At 40.0% G+C, this 13,284-nt stretch overlaps 1 pseudogene; it reads left to right on the forward strand.

The window, feature by feature from the left end:
- Positions 1-1,304: 1,304 nt before the first annotated feature.
- Positions 1,305-1,401, forward strand: LOC145780424 (U6 spliceosomal RNA; annotated as a pseudogene).
- The last annotated feature ends 11,883 nt before the right edge of the window (positions 1,402-13,284 follow it).

Below are 13,284 nucleotides of genomic sequence, written 5' to 3' on the forward strand. Positions count from 1 at the left end.
TAATTAGTTGTTATTTAATTACTGATCTTACCACTGAGATGAATAGTTGGTAAAAATTTTAAATGAGTTCCTTAATTCACCTATACATTATTCTGCACAGCAGAAGCATTCAAATTTTTCTATTAAAGGGCTATAGCTATAGCCCTGCTGGCTATACCCGATCCATAAATTTTCTACCTAAGTCTCTTCACAAATTTATATCTACATTTCAAAAGCAAGCATGGTTGTTTTATGTTGTTTTCTACCAAAATAGAAATTACAGCTTTGGAGCCAGATTTCAAAAACTTTGACAGCTCACTTGTGGCACGGGCGACCGTTCGATGTTTTTACTATATAACTTAACCGGAGGTTGATGAAACTATTTTTACAAGAAAAAGGTCGGATTAATTCGAAGAGATCCTTCACAATATCTGCTGTGCTGTTCAACATTGAGCTTTGGACGCGCACTCAACAATTTCAGTGTAAGTATGCTACTTATGTAGGAGTCTAATTTAGGTTAGTTCAAAGATTTAACTTCATCCGACAAGCAATTATCAACTTTAAAAACATGGCAACAAAAGAATTGAGAAAGATTCGCGGTCAAGGACGCAGATTCCTCATTGTCTGCTTTACACATTAACTCAGGGGTCACCAACCTTTTTTGCATGCGGGCCACTTTGGCACTAAGGAGAGCTGTGGCGGGCCGCACTAATAAAATTTTAGGTAGGTTGATATTATGCTAGAAAAGAACGAATTTCGTACCCAGTATCCAGCGTTACATGTTGTTAATATTTGTTTTAGAATACCGCAGCAACACAATTAGTCGAACAACGCTACTGCCAGGCCAAGCTCCTTAAACAACACTTTTGACTTCTTTAACAATGTTTAATAAACGAGGCCACTTGTTTTGCGCACTTATAGCGAAGCGAGTGGTTTCATCAAAATATTCATCGCCAAGCAAGAGTGGTGTTGTCACTTCGCTTCACAAATGATATCTTGCAATTAACAATTTCAGTAAACAAGGAAATGTTTGACACATCGCAATACAGGCAGCAATAGTGACCTGCAAACATATCAGCGAAAAAATAGGCTCCAATAACAGGGAAAAAGGCACCATGAAACAAACGTTTGTGGAAATCACCGAAAAATCGTAACTCATGCACAGTGTTCCCTCTAAAAAAGCAATGAGTTGGTTTTTCATCCTTTTTGTGAGAGTCTATAAAACCGTCTTTCTTTTGTTATAGACACTGTCGCATGCGGTGCTTATTAGCGTGGCAAGAATTTGTTGATTAACAACATTTTGCAGTAGCCTACTTGCTTCGGCAGTACATATACTGTACTAAAACTGGAACAATACAGAGAAGATTAGCATGGTCCCTACGCAAGGATGACTCGTAAAATCGTGAAGCGTTCCATATTTTGCCAATTTATCGTAAATTGAGTTGGCACACCGACCTAATTTGCCAACAAAGACTTGCATAAAGAGAATACTGCTCGTGAAACACAATAACGGTGAAACGCACACACTTAAAATAAAATAAGCAACCCTATGCTCACAGAAATTCGAAAACAGACGTTTTAATCAACCACTGGGACAATGTGGCTGGACATCGCATTGGAATAAGCAACCCCCACCTAGAACTATAATCTGATTGGTCGATCGGTGGAATCGTATGCAAAGCGAGAATATGCTTCCCGGAAATTATTTTTTGCCATCGTGCTCTTTAACTCCTCAAGAAAAGTAACTTATTTTTGGTTATGCTTGTACGCTGATACCTTCCGCGGGCCGCAGCGATACAGCGTGGCGGGCCGCATGCGGCCCGCGGGCCGCCAGTTGGTGACCCCTGCATTAACTCATAGCATTAACTTGACATTGATGGCCGCGGCGTGAAATGGTGTTGCGCGAATAAAAATAAAATAAATAACAAAATAAAAAAACGGCTCCTGGAGCGGACGCACTAATGATGAGACAGGGAACAAATCCATTTCATATGGAACATTGTAAACCCGCAAGATGTATCTATCGCTGAGTTCTTGCTACACTCGACTGCCGAGATAGACATAGTGTAGTAAGATCACATTGTAACAATAGAAAGGTAAAAAGTCAGTCACAAAAGTCGTAGTTGCGTATTATTTTAGCAGGGATGACTTATTCATCTAAACTTGCACTGTTAATTATTTTTAACGAAAATAAACAAGCAATACCATTTACAGGAAGTAAGGCTTCTTCTGATTTTTTTCTCATAAACTTGGACCATCCAAGTTCTTGCAGTTCCTGTGACTTCCAAGGATTCGGGTTGATTATTGGTTGATTGATAGGTGAGCTGATTGCAGAAGCCTGGCTTTTCGCATACTTGTCAACTTGAAAGTATGGCTTTTTGGCAAGTGCAGTCTGACAAGACGTAGTCAAAGAACACATCGGTGTTGTTATAGGTGCAATTAAACCGTTCCGGTTATCCACTTCTAATGCAGCAAATTGAAGGCTATGTTGAAAAAAAGTGTTCTGAAAAGAACTTTTTCAGAAATTGATTAATCTTTTTCGTGATTTTTCTTATGGAAAACCAATGAAACATATCTACCCCACTGTGCTGAAGCTCATCATGACATTGATTATACTGTAGCTTACTATAGCCTACTAGGCCTACCTAGTTTTAAGCAAAGGTGTAGGCCTACGTGTATTTAGGTACCCTAAGTTCGTTAATCATCAATAAACTGCTCGTAGTTCTTTAAAACATATGACAAACTTTCCACAATTACAAAAGTTCTGTCTTTACATGATTTGATTTAGTTTAGAAACTACATCTCAATTTGCCACATATCAGTGCAGTGCTTCATTCTTAGCTGATGCGGAAACAAGTCTATTCACTTGGCTTATGTCTCGCGTGCATCTTATACGGATGTCGCGCACCTTCCAAGAGTAAGCAAACTGTCAACAACTCCCATTCTCCTAATGTAAAGTATTTCCAAAGTGGAATGGAGAAAAAATAACAAAGGGATACGATATGCAGTTTCAATAACATGTTGTGACAGTGCGTGGTAAAGACCATAAGGAAATTTGTCGCTTTTATGTAACTCATCGTTACTCGTCAGCGACTTTTCATCAATACCTTGGTCGATTAATTACAAGCACGTTGCCAGCTGGTAGTGATTAGGTCATTTTCTTTTTATTTCCAACCTCTTTTAATTTTTTAATATTTATTTTTACAGCAAAACAATTTACCAGTGGCTCCGTGTCTTCAAATAGCTTAGGCTATCGTTGAATTCAAAATTTGCTTTTAATAAGAGAGCGTGTTTATGATCCTTATAGCTAACACATCGCCTGCTTAACCCTTTGCTTTTCAACGTTTTTTTGGAAGTTAACTGCTCAAGGGGGGGCCTTTTTTGGATCAAATTCAATCAGCTGTTACGTGTTATCTGCTGATGCTATTTCAACAAAAGTTGCACTGGTGTGAAAAAAAATCATTTGTCTATAAGTTTGAAAAGTCATTATTTTAAAATTTTGTATGTTAAACTTGATATTTCAATTTTTGCAAAGGTACCCAAAAACGACAATTTTGATTTATCTTGCCGCTATTTAATTACCGTGCTAATCCGATTTCATGCAAAGTTCTGAAAAACAATGAGCTCGATCGAACGCACGAAGTGTGTGTGCGGTGTGCCAAATCATTGCATTGATAAAGATTTACTTACGACTTGCGAGCAAATCTTATTGTAAGCTACTCATTGATTCTAAAATAGTTACAATCAGAGTAATATTGTTACACGAATTTGAAAAAAAACAAAACTGCGTTTGTTGTCTTACATTTTCGTCCTAAACTAATGCATTCCCAAACTCATGGCTAGCTTCTAGTTTTATGGAACCAAATTTCTCATAAGTAACACCTTAGCCTGCTTGAATAGCTGTTTACATCTTCGTTTGTGTATTTTAGGTCTACAATTGAGTTTGTAGTATGAATATTTTTAGTAGAGAGAAGACAATTGAACAAGTTGTTGAAATTATCTGAAATTTCTAAGTTCAAATTAGGTGCTTTTGAAATAGTGGATTTGTGTCAAGTCGCATCACAAATATCATGCAAGCTACATCATAAGTCATTTCGCTTACGGGTGTTTATAAACATGACTCATAAATTACATCCACCAACAATACAGCATTTACATCAACAAAGCTAAGTTCGAAGCTAAACTTTTTATTGAAGATTGTGTCAATCAATTTGAAATAACATTTTTAGTCCGCCAGCGTCGAAACAATGCAACAGCGAATTGAGGAACATGCGTAAACAAAGGAAATGTGAAATAACCCACAGTCAGCAAAGCTACATAAATTTAACGTTTACAAATGTTGAATCAATGTAAAAGGAATGGATTGCTGCCTGGGTCGTCATTGTTTGAAGCACAAAAAATACGCGTAAATGCGACAACATCAGCAAGGCAGCGATTATGTTTCTGGCCAAAAAAAAATTAACATTTGAATTCAAAGATAAAAATGATTATAACGAAGCTTCAAAGTTTGTCGTAAAAAATATTGCAGAGATACAATAAACATAATCATTTTGTGCCAGATTGTGAGAAGACTTCCTAGATTCTTTCCAAACATTTGCAGGATTGCAAATTATTTTTTATAATTTTATATTGCCAAAAAATGGCTTCTTTGTTGAAACAACGTGGCTACAATTCTATAAAAAATTCTTAGGCCTACTACATTGAAGTAATGAAATTTTTTTTTGTGATTTTGCTGATGACGTTTTACAATATCCGAGAAGTAAAAAATAATAATGATGAATTATTTTACAAAACCGTGGTTTGCAAGCGCTTCACAAAAAATTGTTGGGGGAAAATTTACCATTAGACGTAAAACGTTTGTAAAAGAAAATTGTCGGTTTACGTATTTATAATGTTTATTGCCCTGTTCGAATTATAAACTGCCTGTATTGTCTACCTTTGTGGTTGCCGGCCAGCTTAGAGCAGCATGCAAACTACGCGTTTATGGTATTTGCATCGTGTTATGATTCTCGAAAATTTCCCACAAGGTCTTTATTTTTATCGTGACATTTTTGTGCATTTTCTGTTCTAAACTTGAAGTCATTGTGCAGCACAATCCACATCGGTTTTTAGACTCAGTCTTCATTGAAAATCTTTTGTGTGGTGCATCATTTCAAGTAGTGTCTTCCCCTAAGCTGTTACACAAACCGCCCAGAACCAGGTTGATTATTATGTATCTTACAGCCGTTGAGAGCCCGTTATTGTATGTGTGGAATTATTACTGAAGATGTCTGACTACATTCATGCCAAAGTCGAGCAAATTCTGCTTTCGGGATCCTTGCCGTTATTTACGGTATTTTTTGTTGATAAGTTTAGGCAGCATTTTTCAAAGATAAATGAAGACATCGGTATTGTTCATCACTTAGATTTAGTTTTCTCAGCATTGTTTATTCATTCTTTGATCCACTAATTTGTCCCACTTTTGGTATAATCGGATCGTTTATAAATGGCGGGTCTTCACAATAGCCGGCCTCTTATACATTGGCGCAACGTATTCAGATGTTGAATCAATGATGAAAAAAGCTGATTTGTTGTTTGTCTGATGTGACGCCTAGCTTTATGCCTCTTCTACATTACAAAATATTTAGTAATGTAGATGAGGCATTATCATCTTCATTTTGCGCTCTTTGGAACAACACACAGTGCACTGTGAAACAAAAATGCAGGACATAACAACAAGTAGGCGACATAAAGCAGGGAAGGGACATATTGTAGCCATCGAGTTAGCTGCTACGTGTAAATGGAGCCTATCTCATAATTTTGAATGTATCTCACAATTACTGTTTGCAAAAACGCCATTTCTTCGGCCTCTCCCAAAAGCATTTGCAGTGATACATTTCCTCAATTGCAAGTTTTGTCAATGAGAGCATTTCCATAGAACGTTTATTTCGAAACCAGGTTTTCGTGCATTTACCCAAGAGAAGATTTCTTATTGTAACGTTTTTTATTCGTCAATGAATATTATCTGCTTGAAACAACTGTTTTGAATAGTTTGTGGCCTACATAGCCTACTATTTTGATCGTGGATTGTTATTCTTCTTTGTAGAGCTGATAACGCAAAAAACGTTTGCTATTATTGTTTCTAATTAACAGCTTTGTGATCACTGGCTTTTCTTTTGTGGCATAAGAAATAACGCGCTTTGTATTATTGAGGTCAAACCAAACAAAGGAAACCAAGAGGATGTTTCTCTCTGCTCGCGCATATCGATGCACGAAGCAATTATGAGCTTATGGCTTGTTATCGCAATGTAATCCATTTCACGCTTTGCTGGAAGTGAGCTAGAAATAGCAAAAATTCACCAAAATCTTGAATTTACAAGAAAACTACACAACTTTTAGCATCAAATTTAATATCATCAGATCCGCCTGGCAATTTTAGGAAAAGTCAAGAAAAACCAAGTGCATGGCGTTACTGTGCTTCAAATAATCAAAGGAAATATGAGGGGGGGGCCAAATCTGGCCTCCCTTTGAGGAGCAAAGTGTTAAGCCAAGTTCTGACCTTTGATACCAAAAATAATTTTTATCAATCACGTGCTTATCGCCATTCTTGCTACTTTATGCATGGAAACAAACTGCTATCGAACTAAAAAAAACAACGTTTTGTCTTCCATTTTATTATTTTTTCGTAACCTGCCCAACGAGCGGTGATTGGCCAATATTCTTTAAATTGGTTGCAATGTTGTCCGGATCTTTATCCTCGAATTGAGGAAGAATCTTTAAAAGCTTTATCCTCTCAGCTTTGTATTCTGTCACCGAGGTTGACAGAACGAAGTTCCGGTTTGTTGGAAATGTCATTGCCTCTATTTTTTCCGCTAGCTGCAGCTAAGCAAAGAGCTGTTCTTGAAATGTTTTGCTCAGGCGCATAGCCCCAGAAAGGAACAAAAGCTGCTTGATTTTACCTTTTCTTTGTTTAAAAAGTCGACCCCATTTTCTTACTGAACTATCGGACAATGTATCCCACAATAAATTAACATTTGTAGTGAATATATAAAAGGCTACCACAATTCTGTTTGGATATGGTCATGGTGTATTTGTAATCTATTTCTTTTTGAATTGCTCACAATTCAAATTGATAAAGTCGGGTCGGGTAGTTGAAAGGATCGGAAATCAATAAGCCATGCAAGAAGTTGTAGACTGAAGTGGCTTGTTGTTGGTTGTTACTGTATGAGTATACGACGATCATTGTGGGTTTATTAATCGCAGTTAATGGTGCCGTTTGAATCACTTGTTTATTACAGCATGATGCAAGCCATTAAAATTGGATAAGTGTGCAGTACGGTATCTAGATTAGTTTGTAGATTAATTAATTTATTTTCATTTTGTTGGTCAAACTAAGCGTAAAGTTTTTCCATACCTTTATAGCCTACTCGCTAATTTCAGCATTGTTTTTTTTTTTTTTTTTTTTTTTTTTATAGCAGTGTTATAGAGCCGATCTTTGCTCATAATTTATACAAAAAATAGAATGTTACTCATAATTTATACAAAAAATCCACATGTCCTATAGTGGATCCATGTTAGCAATGTTTGGCGCCCTTGGTTCAAACTACTAGCTACGTCAATACTTGTTTTAAACGCAGGTTAGCATGACGAAGTCTGGACGAAGTAGTGATAGCTTATATTAAACCTTAGCTATTCAATGTCCCTTATCTCATTTAGCAACATTGGTCTGGTTCTTGACCCTCTGACCCGCGTGTTATTTGTCTATGCGCAGACAAACAGCTCGACAACACGTTTCTACTGGGAAATAACAGGTAGACTACTCACTCTTATGATCTAAAACACCACAAGCACGTGGCTAATGATGAAAGTCACAAGGGTGGGAATACAACAGCTGCACGTTTCTTAGTTTGATAAATATTTGGTTTAGAGTGCATCTCACTTGTGTCATCAATATTGTGATTGACAGTACAGATTTTTCAAAACAGCAATAATTAAAGAAACAGGAAAGAAACTTTGCATTTCATGCAATAAAAAGATTTGTACGCATCTGAAGCCTATAAACTTTGCGTTTTTGTAAAAAAAGCATTAAAGTCCAAAAATTGTATATCTTGAAGAGCCAAGCAAAATTTTTCGAAGTTTTTTATGAGCATATACTGCCACAGACCCCTAATTAACTTTTTTCCCTGTTCGGGATAACTATAGGCCTATATACGCAGAGTCGGGAGAAGTATCTCTGACCGGATTAGACTAAAAATAGACCCCAAATTTGATGGCATCCTTCAAAAGTCAAGAATTTCATCCAACCTCATCTCTCCTTAGCCTGTGGTGTTTAGGCCATTATAAATCTACACTTCATAAATTGCTAATAAATGTTGCTATATATATGGATGGATATGGTTTTCAGTGTGCTTTGCCTACATTGCTTATATATCACCCATAGGGCTATTTATCAAATATTTCTATTGTGGTCTTCGGTAGAAATTTGAAACAGGCTCCAAATTTATGACACAAAAACTTTCTTTTCTTTGTTATGAATGAAAATAGGCGCATTTGAAAAATGAATATGATGCGGATAGACGATTGAAGAGTATTTCTTCTGGGACATGGAAAATCCTTTTGGAACCTTAATTCTGGCAGATTCACATGCCTTTGTCGGTTGACCAAGTGGTTGATTAATTGATTGGACGAACATCTGCTCGACACAGCTCTAAAGCACGCAGCTGTGTCTCGGCAAGACACAGCTACGTCCGCCCTGCTGGTAGCTCAGTTGGTTAGCGTGTGACTTCGTAAACAAAGAAGCTTCAAGATCAAGCGGCGCTGGTTCGACTCTCGGGGTGTGCGCTTTGAGCAACGCATTTTAAGGATGGCTGTGTATTCAGAGGCACTTAATGGATGAAATAATTTCCTGGCAACAACACTTCAACAATCAAAAAACTTCACTCTGTCAATCTCGGTAACCGGCCCTGCGTCAAAAGCTTCTACAAGAATGCGAAGCTGCCAGGAATAACCTATCAAGGCTTTGTTAATCCGAGAATAAAGATTAAAAACCAACCAACCATTTTGGTGAAGATCGTCGTCGTCGTTGTCGTCGTCGTGTGAGCGTCTGGGGCCGAGGGTCTATCCTTTTACCACCCCAGATTCACGATGTTCCCGGACTACACTGGAAGGCTACTGGAGAGCAGCCAGTCTTTGGTTTCATCATCCATGACACGCAGACCTTCCACTCCGTTAGGTGGCTTGAGGATGGAGCAGTCATTGATGATGTGGTCTGCGGTCTGTTCCTCGGCACCACATTCACAGGAAGAGGAAAAGGCCATTCCCCATTGGTGCATGGTTGAGCGGAAAAGCCCGACGCCCGTACGAAGACGGTTGAGGCGCACCCAGTGTTGGGCGCGATAACTCATTTTTCAGTTAAGCGATAACGATAATCGATAAACGAAAAATGCCTAAAGCGATAACGATAAACGATAAATCAAAAAAAAGTTAACCGATAACGATAAACGATAAATTATCGCCGATAATGTCCGATAACGATAAATTTTTTTTCTTGATTAGCGCTGCCCCATCCCATGCAGCACGAACTGTTTTCATCAACATGACGAAAAATCGAACATAATATTACTGTGAAGGGACAAAACTTTTTGTAAGTTAAGCATGAATAGAATCGCAACAGCGGCAGTAGGTATCGAATCTTCAACTTCTTGATCCAGAATCAAATCACTGAGGTAACCGCCGTGCTTATAATTATACCTTTAGATACCAGTTGGATGCTTTTATCAATTGAGTTACACTGCCGTTGCAGTAGGCAAAATAATTTAATCAAATAAAAATACCATAAAAAATTTCAAACTTTGTATTTTGCTTTCTGCAGGGTTGTTTACAGCAAAGTCAGCAATAATTGAAAAAATTCCAAAAAATGCAAAATGCTTGAAAATTTATCAGTAATCTTAAGCGTTATTGGTAGTAAAATGTGCATAAACTGTGAAATCCATCAAGCTTGTGAAATTTGATAACGGATTTGCCTAGCGTCTTATATATAGGACGGCTTTTTTTATCAAAAAGTACAAACACAATTAGGAAAAAAATAATTGTGTTATGTTTTTTAGGTCATAATTATGCAATATTTAAATTTTCCGAATTTTTTTTTAAGTACTTTTACTTTCGGCACAAATGGGTTAACTTTTTAAGTTAAATGGCACTTACGCATTTGGTCATTATTTTTGGATTAAAGTTATATCGCCAAGCCAGAAAAAAATCGATCTACAGTCTATAACCAATCTTGTGTTGTTATTGTGTGTGAATTTTGTCTTTTAAACTGAGTTTGTGACGTAAACGCACGTCTCAAGGCAAGTTCTTGCAATTTTAGTTAATCTACTCATCTAAAGATTTAATGCACTTAAAATAGTAAGTTTCATATTTTGACGAGAGAGATTTTATTTTTTTACGACAATTACTAAAAACTAACACTTCCAACGAAAAAAGAAAACACAAGAATAAAATAGTTGATCGTGAGGTGGCGCGAAAGACCATGTTTCCGATGTAAAAGCGGCCTCGTATTGCGACACTTTCACAAACCACTTGCCAATTTCTGTCGCTTCGCTTCAAAGGAATCTGTACCGCCTGTGCGCTTACATTTTAATTGTAAAATTCACTCGCGATTGCCGATTGCAGCAAAACAACAAGACACTTGTTGCATGCATTTCATTGCATTGCAATTTGCAACTCTAAAAATTATTGTGTTGTCAGAGCCGTTGCTGCAGGGGGCGTGCCCCCTCCCCTGACAACGACCTGTGCATACACACTTCAGGCACTGAAGAAGAACTGGTTTTAATTTTAGTTTCATTAACTAGGTGGCTAGTAAAAATATTACTTTTCATGGTCTTTCCACTTGTGCGTTGATCCGAAATAAAATTTATCGGCGATTAATTATCGGCGATAATCAAATATTGCCTTTGGCGATAACGATAAACGATAACTGAAAAAATAATTGAGCGATAACGATAAGCGATAAAAATTTATCGCCGATAATTATCGCCGATAATGCCCATCACTGGGCGCACCCATGCCTGTCTTGGTAGTGTTAGACCGATGGGGGGTGTGTCGGCGTCGGGGATGAACGAATAGAGTCTGGTGGCGGTTGACTTCCATTCAGAACTCCATTTATGGTCCGCCCAAGCAGCCGCAGAGATGTCTTGTACATCAGCTTCGTTGATAAGAAGTTGAGCGGCTGGCACGAATGGGTGTCTTGATTTCAGTCGATGGGGGTGCTCGTTTGGGAGAGCAGAGATCTTGTGGTGGAGAAGGTGGTTAAGCTCCAGTGCCCGTCGACCGAGAGTCAGAGTGGCTTCTTCGCGACGAAGCTCAGCTGGTTGGATGCCAGCGAGAATGGGGAGATTGTCCAATGGTGTGGGACGCAGGCATCCGGTCACTGTGCGCAGGGCGCTGTTTATGGCAGTGTCGATGTTATGGCAGTGAGCACTGCGGCACCAAACAGGTGCACAGTACTCTGCTGAAGAGTAGACAAGGGCTAGAGCTGCTATACGCAAAGTGTCAGCCCTCGCCCCCCAGCTAGAGCCTGCCAAGCGCTTGAGTAGCGCAGCGCGGGATGTGAGTTTCTTGCGCAGTGACACCAAATGGTGGCGATATGTGAGCGATCTGTCCAGCGTCACCCCAAGATATCTTGGTTCGGGACAGAAGGACAGAGATTTTCAGTTGTTCTGGACGTGTAGCTCACGATCAGCTTCCCGATCATGGAGGTGGAAAGCTGCTGCCACAGTTTTGGTTTCGCTGAGTTTCAGTCGCCAGTTCTGGAGATAGGCTGAGAGAGTTTGCATGTCCTGGCTCAAGGTGTCTTCTAGATTATCCCACGACTTTGTGGAGTGGAGAATTGCCAGATCGTCCGCATAAGCATATTTTGCGAAGACCGTAGTTGGCAGGTCATGGGTGTAGATGTTGAAAAGAAGTGGAGCCAGGACCGATCCTTGTGGGACGCCGTTTTTCAGGCGTCTCAGTCTGCTTCGCCGTGAGCTACCGGTGGTGAGGGTGAATCTTCGGTTCCTGACAAGTTCCATAATCATATGAACCATATGTCGGTCAGGAAGCAGGCGAAGCAGCTTGCAAGTAAGGCCGCGATGCCATACAGTGTCATAGGCAGCAGTAAGATCTAGAAAGACAGCGCCGGCCTTTTTTTTTGCCTCAAAGCAATCCTCGATGGGTTGGGTTAAGAGTGTGACCTGATCTACGGTGGATTTTCCGCACCGAAACCCAGCTTGCTCTTTTGGAAGGAGCGAGTCGATGATTGGGTTGACGCGTGCGTAGATCAGTCTTTCGAGGATCTTGAAAGAAACACAGAGGAGGGATATTGGACGATAACTCCTTGGGTCCTCTGGTGGCTTGTGAGGCTTAGGGATCGCAACTACTAAAGCTCTTCTCCAGATTTTTGGGATTGTGAGGTGGTGCAGGCAGGAAGAGAGGAATCTACGTAACCAGGACTTTAGGGCATGGCCAGCATGGAGCACAAGCTCAGGGCAGATCTTATCGGGCCCTGGAGATTTGTGTGGTTTCACTAGGCGGAGGGCGGTGGCGAATTCCTCTGGGGTAAAGTCTCCAGAGATTGCTTCCTCTTGTGGTGTTTCCACTCGCCAAAGGGCAGATACTTCCTTGGCAACAAGGCGGGATGCCTTGCGGTCCTTTGTCTTGTAGACCCCGTTCTGCACTAGCTGGGAAGCGATGGCATTAGCAGAAACGGGGCACTGACGAGGGGAGTTTGCTGAGCGCCCAGTGAGGTTGTTGACGATGCTCCATGCTTTGCGGCTTGAGTGTGAGAAGTCGATGGTTTGGACAGCTTCGTTCCATCGCTCAAGCTTCTTTGTGTCCAGCCGCTCAAGTAGTTTGGTGGCGGCGGTGTTAGAAGCAGCACCACTTGTGGCGCTTAGGTGGGAGCGATAGAAAGCTTCACACTCAGAGTCCCAGCATGGTGTATATAGCTGGTTCGATGGCCACGTGGTATTGTGGCCTTTGCCGCAGTTATTATGGCATTGCAGAAGTCCTGGTATGCCTCGTCTGCGTTGCATATTTCAAGTGATGGTAACTTTGCAGCAGACTCATTGGTCAGGAGGCTGTATTGATTCCCATCGGCTTTTTTGAAGTTCCATTGCTTCACCGGTGAACTCGGAACAGGAGCCACAAGTTTTGGGGCGATGATGAGGGACGGCCGGTGTTGGGACCGCGGGAACTTTTCAAGCACACGTCTGTCTGGAAGAGAGCTGTCGACACTCGCGAAGGCCAAGTCAGGGTTTGTCCCTGTTCCCCAGCAGCCGGAGTGGA

Source organism: Aplidium turbinatum, chromosome 11 (assembly GCF_918807975.1).
Source record: "Aplidium turbinatum chromosome 11, kaAplTurb1.1, whole genome shotgun sequence".
Taxonomy (NCBI): domain Eukaryota; kingdom Metazoa; phylum Chordata; class Ascidiacea; order Aplousobranchia; family Polyclinidae; genus Aplidium; species Aplidium turbinatum.